Genomic DNA, 11,295 nt, shown 5'->3' on the forward strand with positions numbered 1-11,295 from the left:
AAGCTTGTACATAAAGGTTGTTTACCTCCCTTAGACCAACTGTGTGATCTTTTTTACACAAGCATCAAGTAATGGAATAAATTTATTTTTAAAATAAATGTATATTAATAAATATATATTCATTTCATTTATTTGTATTAAGTCAAGTCATTTTGAGCCAATTTTCACAATTTGAATTGTTTTATTTTTGCAGTAATTGTTAGGTTCAAACGTAGTAGTTTTGGTGCCAGAAACATATTAATATTCACAAGGTCTTGTTCTTTGCTCTGGCGGAGGATTGTGGTGGGCAACTGGGAAGACGAATATGTCTGGAAAAAGTTTTCGCATCAGCGACGGAGACTGGATTCGTCCTGATAAAAAGAGTGGAAATGACAGCTTTACAAGGAGAATGAGCTGTAACAGATGTGGCAGGGAAAAAACAACTGAGCAAAGATGATGAAAGCAGGGGGAACAGAAATTGGAAAGACCCTGGCCGAGAAGAGCAGAGGTCTCTTCAGTGCAAATGACTGGCAGTGCAAAACATGTGGCAATGTAAACTGGGCCAGAAGATCAGAGTGCAACATGTGTAACACACCTAAATATGCCAAACTGGAGGAAAGAACAGGATATGGTGGAGGGATTAATGAGAGGGAGCACTTGGTTTACATTGAGCAAGAGGAGAAAGAAAGAGGAGCCTAAGAAGGATTATAATAATGATGATGATGAAGACAATGAGGATGATGATGAAGAGGATGATGAAGATCTTTTAAAATACAAACTTGATGATGATGATGAAGATGCAGATCTGTCCAAATATGATTTGGATGCTAATGAAGAAAAGAAAGGGAGTCGGTCAGGCTCTTCGTGCACATCCTCTCGTTCATCCAGTTCAAGCTCCCGGTCTAGGTCCAGATGCCGGTCAAGGAGCTCATCCAGTTCCAGATCTCGCTCCAGGTCCAACTCCAGATCCAGCTCCAGATCTGGCAAGGGATCTACTTCCTCAAAGATGAGGTCTCGTTCCCCATCATCATCGCCTGAGAATGGCCAGAAGACGAGTCGCTCCAGGTCGTCCTCTGGTGACCGCAAAAAAACATGGGCTCAATCACTCGTATGAAAGGCGCAGAAGCTCATCTGGATCTCCCCATTCTGGCTCATGCTCAAAACAGAAATGATTAACAAAAGAAACACCTTTCTTAAACTGCATGTTGTTGATCCAACTCCAGTTCTTTTGTGCTATTTCAACTGCCCAACTGTTTGAATTCTCATTTAATGATTTCCATCAAAACACTTAAACACCTGTTCAAGTAACCTCTTCTCAAAAGTTTTCTGCCTTTTTTTTTAACAAATAGCCAATCCCTTAACAGTATAACTAAGGTGTCAAATCTGTATTTGTTGGTGGGTTTATAGAGCAGCAACATTCAAGTCTATGACTGTAAATGTCACATCATCTTCTGGACGTCACAATTTTTTATGGGGAAATTATGCAAATTATAATGCAGAAGTAGTTTAATCCATCCATTGTCTAGACATTACAGTCAGAATATCCAGTTTATTAATTGTAACGTATGCTGAAACTGCTGACAATGATGACGATGACGAGGACGTGAAGATGAAGAACCCAAGTGCAGTTTATTTACAGAACGTGAACTTCTATAACCCTGACTACAAAACATGAACATGGACTTGACTTGACTAACACATACCATCACATACAATACTCCATCAATAGACAATGCAAACATGAGGGCTTAAATACAAGACATGGGAGAACATAAACCAATGAACAAACAGAACTGATAACAAGATAATTAAACAATAAACCAATGAAAACATGACACATGAACATGGAGGGAAAACAGAAATCACATGACTAGGGAAACAGGAACACATGACATGAATCCGGAACTAGAATTTCAAAATAAAAGACATGAATCAACAGAATACACCTGACATATCCCCCCCCACTAAGGGTGGCTCCTGACACCCCAACACATAAACAAAACATGTAATACATGACATAATTCAAAGTTCTGTAGGGAGCGGGGGGGGGGGGTGTCTTGAGGCGTGGGGCGTGGCATGGCGAGAAAGGGCGAGGGGCATGGGACCAGGGCAAAGTCCATGGGAAGTAAAGCCATGAGAGGCTCGAGGGGCGGAGCCATGGAAGGTGGAGCCATGAGAGGCTCGAGGGGCGGAGCCTTGGAACGTGGTGCCCGGAGAGTAGCCGAAGACACGAAGGGCCAGGGTGGAGCCGATGGCAGGGAGGACCAAGGCGGCGCTAGAGGCTCGAAGGAGCAAGGCGGAGCTGAGGGATCGTAGAGCCAAAGCGGAGCCAGGTGACCGACAGACCAAGGAGGAGCCAGAGGGACGAGGGACCCCGGCACAGCCGACAGGCTGAAGGACAGTAGTGGAGCCGAGGGAATGCCGAGCTGAGGCAATGTCGAGGGACCGACAGGCCAAAGCAAAGTCCAGGACTCAAAGGGTCCAGGCGAGATCGGAGGGCCGAAAGTTCCCCTTGCCTGCTCAGGAGAACTAAAGGTGGGTATAAGGGTGGGAACCATCTCCAGGTCCCACTGCTCAGGTGTGGCTGTGACATGGCATGGAGCAGGCTAAGGCGTCGCTGTGACGTGGCATGGAGCAGGCTGAGGCGTCGCTGTGACGTGGCATGGAGCAGGCTGAGGCGTCGCTGTGACGTGGAACTCTGGCTCGGCGGCGGCCATGACGTGGAACTCTGGCTTGGCGGCGGCCATGTCGTGGAACTCTGGCTCGGCGGCAGCCATGTCGTGGAACTCTGGCTCGGCGGCGGCCATGTCGTGGAACTCTGGCTCGGGATCCGCCTCCCCCACAGTGAACGGGGAACCGATGAATCGAAGGGCGAGGTCGATATATTGAGCCAGGCTGAGGGAACTGCGATCGCCAGGCATCAAAAAAGAAATGGACTCATTTAGTCCAAATCTAAAACAACCCTTGAGGGCAACCTCATTGAAGTCTACCTGGCTGGCTAGACCGCAGAAGTCCTCAACATAGTCCTCCAGAGGACGATTCCCCTGACGTAAGTGCAGAAGCAAAACCGCTGGGTCCATGGGAGGTGGAGTATTCTGTAACGTATGCTGAAACTGCTGACAGTGATGACGATGACGAGGACGTGAAGATGAAGAACCCAAGTGCAGTTTATTTACAGAACGTGAACTTCTATAACCCTGACTACAAAACATGGACTTGGACTTGACTTGACTTGACTTGACTTGACTAACACATACCATCACATACAATACTCCACCAATAGACAATGCAAACATGAGGGCTTAAATACAAGACATGGGAGAACATAAACCAATGAACAAACAGAACTGATAACAAGATAATTAAACAATAAATCAATGAAAACATGACACATGAACATGGAGGGAAAACAGAAATCACATGACAAGGGAAACAGGAACACATGACATGAAACAGGAACTAGAATTTCAAAATAAAAGACATGAATCAACAGAATACACCTGACATTAATGAAACAATGTTGATTTAAGGCTACTTACCAGATGCTGGTTTCTATGATGTGGGACAGCTCTAAAGAAACTTTGTTGATTTAAACATTACTTAACAAAACTGGGCATCTTTAGGTTATAGAGAGCTTTTCCTCTGAGGCGTAACATTGCCTCTTCTAATTGTGCGTTAAAGGTAAGTATGTTTTTTTTATGTATTTTTTTTTTTAAATTATTATTATTATTTAATTGTAAAGATTATTTTCTCTTGACCAGACAGATGAAATGATGTGCATGTTTTTCAGTGTCTTTTTTTTTGTTGTAACTTTTTTTTTTTGGTCTGAAATGTGTAATCCTTAATTTGATGATTTATTACTTGTACTGTACAAATTACTGGTGAACTAAATTGCTAGTTTGGTTATCTCTTTGCTGTGGTCCGCAAATCAAATTAGGAACATTCAAACACGAAACATCCCCCTGCCCTTCTTGACAACAAGTATCAAATGAAACAAGAAAACATTTTACTGATCAGTAAATAGCATATGTAATCAACATGAATAAACACTTGTTAATCTGAAAAAAAAAAAAAAAGTCAAGTCATTTTAATTTGTATAGCACTTTTCACAAAAGTTTAATTTCAAAGCAGCTTTACAGAAAATATGTAGAAATATCTGTATTGTCTTAGAGTTATAATTGTGTGGTTTGCTAAAAGACATGATTTTAAATTGTGCCTTAAAATAAATAATTAAATAAGTAAGTGAGCAAGCTAAAGGCGACCATGACAATGAACATAAAACTCCATAAAATGTTGGTTAATGGAGAAAAATAACCTTGGGGAAAACCATGCTCACTGTGGCCAGTGAAGTATCCCATGTCTTACGGTTGGAGTTGGCATCAGTTCATCCTCTGTGAAGTCCATCATAGTAGACTGAGGTGATATCTGGCTGGCACCGGCTACAGTTAGTCGTCCTCACTCAGCAACACGTAGTAGTGGAAGTCAGACATCAGGCAGGACTGGAGCTGGATCTGGCAGGCTCTGGTAACCTCAGGATATGTATCCCGAGGTTAAGACAGGGAAACAAATAGAATAATATTAGTGAAGATGCCATTCACTTTAAAACTGGATTATAGAATATGTGAAGTGTTTCCGTTTCCGGCAGACCTAACTAATGCAGCATAACTATGAGTTGATGGGTAAATTAGGTGTATGCCAGGTTGAAAAGATGAGTCTTTAGTCTAGACTTAAAGGTGCTATATGTAATATTTTTACTGTACTAAATCATAAAATGACCATAATATGTCATTAGAGAATTAGGAAACATGCTAAGCTGAAATACTGGCTTCTCCGATAACAATGCTACAGCCAGTATATTCTACTTTGAAGTTTTTATTCCGGGCGGGAATTTCTGTTTATGTTTTGGCTTGTGTGATCCTGCCCACTCACCAATAGTATTTAGACACTGCCGGGTCGCTAGATTTGAACAAGTTTGCAGGCAAACAACACTGCGTGCTGCAGCCATGGAAGCCAGCAAACGAATTGGTTCAGAGATAACAGATTCCACCTGACCTAAAAAGCCTTGCCATCCGTCTAAGAACCACCATGATCAGAGGCGTAGTAAAACAAGGATAAATATTGGAGATGCCTTTGGAAGATGGAGACAGCTTAAAGCCCAGAAATCCTTTAAAACGGATGCTGAGTTGGCTAATTTGCGTGTCAACATTCTGGCAATCCGCATGAGCTTCGAATCTGGGACGGGGCAGACAACTCTCCAATATTTTGAATTTGGACTACATTACCTATTTCAAATGCTTGTTGTCAATCTTACATATAGCACCTTTAAACTGAGAGAGTGTGTCTGAGTCACGAACAGAACTATTCCAAGCATAGTTAAGGAGCCAAATAGGAAAAGGATCTACCTCCTTTTGTGGATTTTGATATTCTAAGATTTATGTACAGGCCAGAATTTTGTGATCGTAGTGAACGTGATGGAATATAGCAGGATAGAAGGTCACTTAAGTACTGTTTAGATAGTTAACAGAGTTTTTTAATTAATACAAAATTTAACACGTAGGTCATGTAGCGATGATAAAATTGGGCTAAAATGATCATATTTATTGGATCTAGTCAGCACTCTAGCTGCTGCATTTTGAACCAATTGAAGTTCCCTGTCTGTCACTCATTCGACGTTGTGTCGATGTAGTGACACTAGGGGTCACTCTTAGGAGCCCGAGACACCTCTGGTCTTTGATAAAAGGCCAATGAAAATTGGCGAGTGGTATTTGCATGCCACTCCCCCGGACATACGGGTATAAAAGGAGTTGGTATGCAACCACTCATTCAGATTTTCTCTTCGGAGCCAAACGGTCGTGCTCACTGAGCTGAATTCATTCACCTCTGCTGGATCTGATGGCGCATTTCAGTGGCTTCTCCCTCCTCTGCACTGGTGCACTGCAGATAAAGCCCCTGGGCGCTTTTCCTGAAAGAGTATATTTCTCTGAAAGAGCGGCACCCACGGAACGTCTTTTTAAAGACGCGTCTTTTTAAAGATGTCTTTCCGATTGTGTGTTATTCCTGGTTGCGGTCGTTACCTCTCAACTTCAGACGGTCACGATCGCTGTCTTTTGTGTCTGGGCGCGACCCACACGGAGGCAGCATTCGTGGATGGTTCATGTTCTCACTGCGAGTTGCTTTCGTAAGAAAGCAAGCCACCCCAGCGGCTCCCCGCCTCGGTCCTTCTACCTACGGGTTTGAGGCCAGCGCGGCTAGCACTGGGGGCGATTCGGGGACCCCAATGGGACCACCTCTGCCGGGTATCCCCCCATGGACCTCCCATTCCCCAGCACGCTCGTCTGCCCCGATCGGGCTTCCGGATGAGTCCGCCGGCTTGTCTCACGACGAGTTCAACCTCTTGTTTGGAGCCCACGAAGCTGATGTGCTCTCGAGCGCAGCATCGGAGAGCGGGCTTGTCCAGTCGGATGCAGAAGCCTCAGGTGGGCTCCCCCCTTCGGGGATGATTGCCCAGTCACAGGCTGATGCAGAGATGACGGACATGCTTTCCCGGGCGGCCGCGAGCGTTGGGCTAGAGTGGAACCCTCTGCTCTCCCCTGAACCCTCGCGGCTCGATGATTGGTTCCTGGGTTCCTGGTCGCTCAAAGTGTTTTCGGATTGTTGCTGTTATTTTGTGCACACACTAAGCACGCATCTAAAATTAAAGAGACTGTTTTTCTCACATTTGCAATGCAATACAATTCATTGATCGTCTGTATCACCTTTTCTTTTGAAATATGTGTTATGCCATGATAATGTTTGCACAACAGCACTATTGCTTATGTTGGTAGTGACAATCGTTTTTGTTTGTCTTTTAGCAGTCCCCTGTCATCTGATACCTCATTGGCTGCCCAGTGCTCTAAGTCATGTGCTGTTGGGTTGGCTTGCAAAATTTTGATGTCTAGATCACTAGTCAAAGTGGAATGCACCATTGGTATGATGCCCACTTTGGTATCCCATTCACCTATGTGTGGGCTACCAATTACTTCTTTTGCTGCCTGTCAGAGTTTTTTGCTTTAATGTTTTATTTTGGCCACTAGAGGCCCTCATTGTGTTTCATTTCAGTTTCCCGCCATTTTATCATGTGTTATTGTTTTCACCTGTGCCTCGTTCTGGACTGTGTATTTAAGTTGATCATTTCCTTTGTTTCTTTGCTTGGTTATTGATGTTCCTAGCCAGTTACTGCCGTAAGTCTGCTCTAGTTCCAAGTACTAAACTTTGTAAGCCTTTTGGTTTGTTCTTTCCCTGTGTTTATTTTTTGCTGTTTTTTGGTGTCTTTTTCCTGAGTTCTTTTGGAGATTATTTTTTCCTCCTTTCGGATCCTTTTCTGGACTAAAGATTTTTCTGTTTTTGTGATTGTCAGTAAGAAATTGCTTTTGTACTCTTTTGCTATTTTTGTTAATAAACTCTTCTGAGTTCTTTTAAGAGCTACTGCTTCTACTGCTGCCTCGGTACCCTTTCTGGATTCTCGAGTACTCTCTCCTCTGATTGAACCTTGCCTACCTCCACCACAACATTTCTCAGGTGATCCCAGTGCATGTGATGGGTTCCTGACTCAATGCTCTCTCACATTTGAATTACAACCATCTTCCGTCCCCTCAGATCGGGCCAAGATCACATATGTTATCACCCTCCTTTCTGGCAAGGCTCTTTCTTGGGCAACAGCGGTCTGGAAGGCACAGGCACCCTTCTGTTCCAGTTATTCGGTGTTTGAAAAGGAGTTCAAGCGAGTCTTTGACCACCCCCTCAGTGGCCGGCAAGCCTCTAAGAGACTTCTCACCCTCCGACAAGGTAACGGCAGTGCGGCTGAATATGCCATACAGTTTCGGACAGTTGCAGCAGGGAGCGGCTGGAATGACGAGGCCCTCATGGTGTGTTTCCTGAATGGTCTGTCTGAGGCAATCCAGGATGATATGGCTACCAGAAAACCTGCTCATGATCTCGAGACCCTCATGGATCAAGCAATCCGGCTGGATAATCGCCTGAGGGAGAGAAGCCTGAACCGGCCATCTGTTTCCACATTGTCTGCCAGTCCAGCACTTGCTCAAATGCTATCAGTGCCCCACAAGTCCTCGGAACCCATGCAATTGGGAAGGACAAGGCTTTCCCCATCAGAACAAGACAGTCGCATGAGAGAGCGCTGTTGTCTATATTGTGGATTGTATGGTCATTTTCGCTCCGCCTGCCCCGAGCTTTCGGGAAACGCCCAGTGCCGTACAGGCAAGGAAGGACTGTAATGGGAGTTACACGCACAGCTTCACATTCCAACTCTGGATTGTTCCTTCCCATCACACTCACTTGGGGAGATCAAAAACACCACCTCCAGGCATTGATTGATTCTGGTGCTGCCGGGAATTTCATGGATATTTCCTTTGCCAAAAGTCTCCAGATTCCTATTAATTCCCTTCCTGCTCTCCTAACTGCGACAGCCTTGGATGGAAGACCGTTAGCTCCAGGGAAAATAACCCACCTCACCTCTCTCCTTGGTCTCGTCACTTACCAGCACCAGGAGAGAATGTGCTTTCACCTTATACAGACTCTAGAGTTTCCTATTATCCTCGGTCACCCCTGGCTCCTCCAGCATAACCCACATTTTGACTGGTCCACTGGCGCTGTTCTCAGTTGGGGTCCCACCTGTCAGACTACATGCTTGGCCCAGAATTCCCCTGATCTTGTTCTCGAGTCCCAAGAAACCCTAGATCTGTCTCAAGTCCCTGCTCAGTACCACCACCTCAAAGCAGTGTTCAGTAAAAGGATGGCCACCTCCTTACCTCCTCATTGCCCCTATGATTGCGCCATTGAGCTGCTCCCAGGAACCTGCCCCCCCAGAGGTCGTATATTCTCTTTGTCTCCCCCCGAATGAACTGCTATGGACAAATACATTAACGAATCCCTTGCGGCAGGTATCATCCAACCATCCACTTCCCCTGCTGGAGCTGGATTCTTTTTCGTTGGGAAGAAGGATGGCGGACTCCGGCCATGTATTGATTACAGGGGCCTTAATAAGATCACTATTCGAAACCGCTATCCCTTGCCATTAATGACCACTGCTTTCGAAATTCTGCAAGAAGCCTCCATCTTCACTAAGCTTGACTTGCGCAATGCCTACCATCTCGTGCGCATCAGGCAAGGAGATGAATGGAAGACCGCCTTCAACACACCCACTGGGCACTATGAATATTTGGTTATGCCCTTCGGTCTCACCAATGCTCCTGCAGTATTTCAAGCTCTCATTAATGATGTTCTCAGAGACATGCTCAACCAATTTGTGTTTTTCTACTTGGACGATATCCTCATCTTCTCGAGTTCCCTCCAAGAACATGTAAAACACATCAGTAAGTTTCTCAGATGTCTTCTTGATAACCATCTTTATGTTAAACCTGAGAAATGCGAGTTACATGTGACCAAAGTTCAGTTCCTGGGGTTCATTATCAAGCCTGGCCAGATACAAATGGACCCTCAAAAGGTTCAAGCAGTTGTGGATTGGCCCTCCCCCTCGTCGGTAAAGGAAGTACAGCGTTTCCTTGGTTTCGCCAATTTTTATCGCAAGTTCATCCAGAACTTCAGTACTGTGGCGGCTCCTTTATCTGCCCTCACCAAGGGGAACACAACCAGCTTTAATTGGGGACATGAAGCAGAGTTGGCCTTCAGCAAACTCAAAAGCCATTTTACCTCTGCACCTATTCTCATTCTCCCTAACCCAGATAAACCCTTCATCGTGGAGGTCGATGCTTCGGACGTAGGGGTTGGAGCTGTTTTGTCCCAAAGAGGGGAGGACAACAAGTTGCATCCATGTGCATTCCTTTCCCACCACCTTACACCGACTGAGATGAACTATCATGTAGGGGATCGAGAGTTACTAGCAGTTAAGCTAGCGCTTGAAGAGTGGAGGCATTGGCTTGAGGGGGCCAAACACCCATTCCAAGTATTCATGGACCACAAAAATCTGGAATACATTCAGCAGGCAAAGCGACTCAACCCCCGCCAGGCACGTTGGTCCTTATTCTTCAACCGTTTCCAGTTCATCTTATCCTACCGCCCCGGCTCTAAAAACCTAAAACCTGATGCTTTGTCCCGAGTATATGTAAACACTCCTCAGGAGGATTCTATTGCATCAATTATCCCCAGTTCCAAGATAATAGCTCCTATCAGGTGGGATCTGGAAAATACTGTAAAACAAGCCCAAGCCCGAGAACCTGACCCAGGAGGGGGGCCAACCCACTGCCTGTTTGTCCCTAAAGCTGTCCACCCCCAGATCCTCCAGTGGGGACACTCCTCTCGTCTCACTTGTCATCCTGGTACCTCTCGCACTCTTGAGTTCCTCCAAAGACGATTTTGGTGGCCAACTATCAAGGAGGATGTGACAACATTTGTAAACACATGTCCCACGTGCAACCAAAATAAGGTCCCTCACCGCTCTCCACAGGGGCTATTGCATCCTCTCTCCATACCTCATAGACCTTGGTCTCATCTTTCTATGGATTTTATCACTGGACTTCCGCTATCACGAGGCAACACCACTATCATGGTCATAGTTGATAGATTCTCCAAGGCCGCCCGATTTATTCCTCTGCCCAAACTACCCACCACTAAAGAAACTGCTGAATTGGTTATAAACCACGTCTTCTGAGTCTTTGGCATCCCACAAGACATCGTCTCTGATCGAGGACCCCAATTTTCCTCCCGATTCTGGCGGGCATTTTGTCAATCTCTGGGGGCTACAGTGAGTCTATCTTCTGGGTTCCACCCGGAGTCCAATGGGCAAACGGAGAGGCTTAACCAAGATCTTGAGACTACACTGAGGTGTATGGCAGCTAACAACCCATCCTCTTGGTCTTCCTTCATCATGTGGGCAGAATACGCTCACAATACCCTTCGCTCCTCAGCTACAGGCATGTCCCCTTTCGAGTGCCAGTTGGGATACACCCCTCCTCTATTCCCTGAGCAAGAAGTGGAGGTTGCAGTTCCCTCTGCTCAACAGTTCGTTAAACATTGCCGCCAGACATGGAAATAAGCCCGACTCAAGCTCTTGAAGGTCTCTCAGCAGTATCAGCACCAGGCCAATCGTAGACGCAGACCTGCCCCCACTCTGCGCCCCGGCCAAAGAGTCTGGCTCTCCACCAAGAACATTCCCTTGCGGGTGGAATCCCGTAAACTTTCCCAGAGGTTCATTGGCCCCTTCAGGATTGCCAGGAAAGTAACCCCAGTTATATTTGCCTAAGTCTTTGAAGATAAATCCCACTTTTCATGTCTCACTGTTAAAACCTGTTTTGTCTTCTCCTT

General features: G+C 45.6%; 1 pseudogene; it reads left to right on the forward strand.

Annotated features, from left to right (window-relative positions):
- The first annotated feature begins 304 nt into the window (after positions 1-304).
- LOC127428929 (zinc finger Ran-binding domain-containing protein 2-like) lies at positions 305-1,151 on the forward strand (annotated as a pseudogene).
- Positions 1,152-11,295: the final 10,144 nt, after the last annotated feature.

Source organism: Myxocyprinus asiaticus, chromosome 38 (assembly GCF_019703515.2).
Source record: "Myxocyprinus asiaticus isolate MX2 ecotype Aquarium Trade chromosome 38, UBuf_Myxa_2, whole genome shotgun sequence".
In the NCBI taxonomy this organism is placed as follows: domain Eukaryota; kingdom Metazoa; phylum Chordata; class Actinopteri; order Cypriniformes; family Catostomidae; genus Myxocyprinus; species Myxocyprinus asiaticus.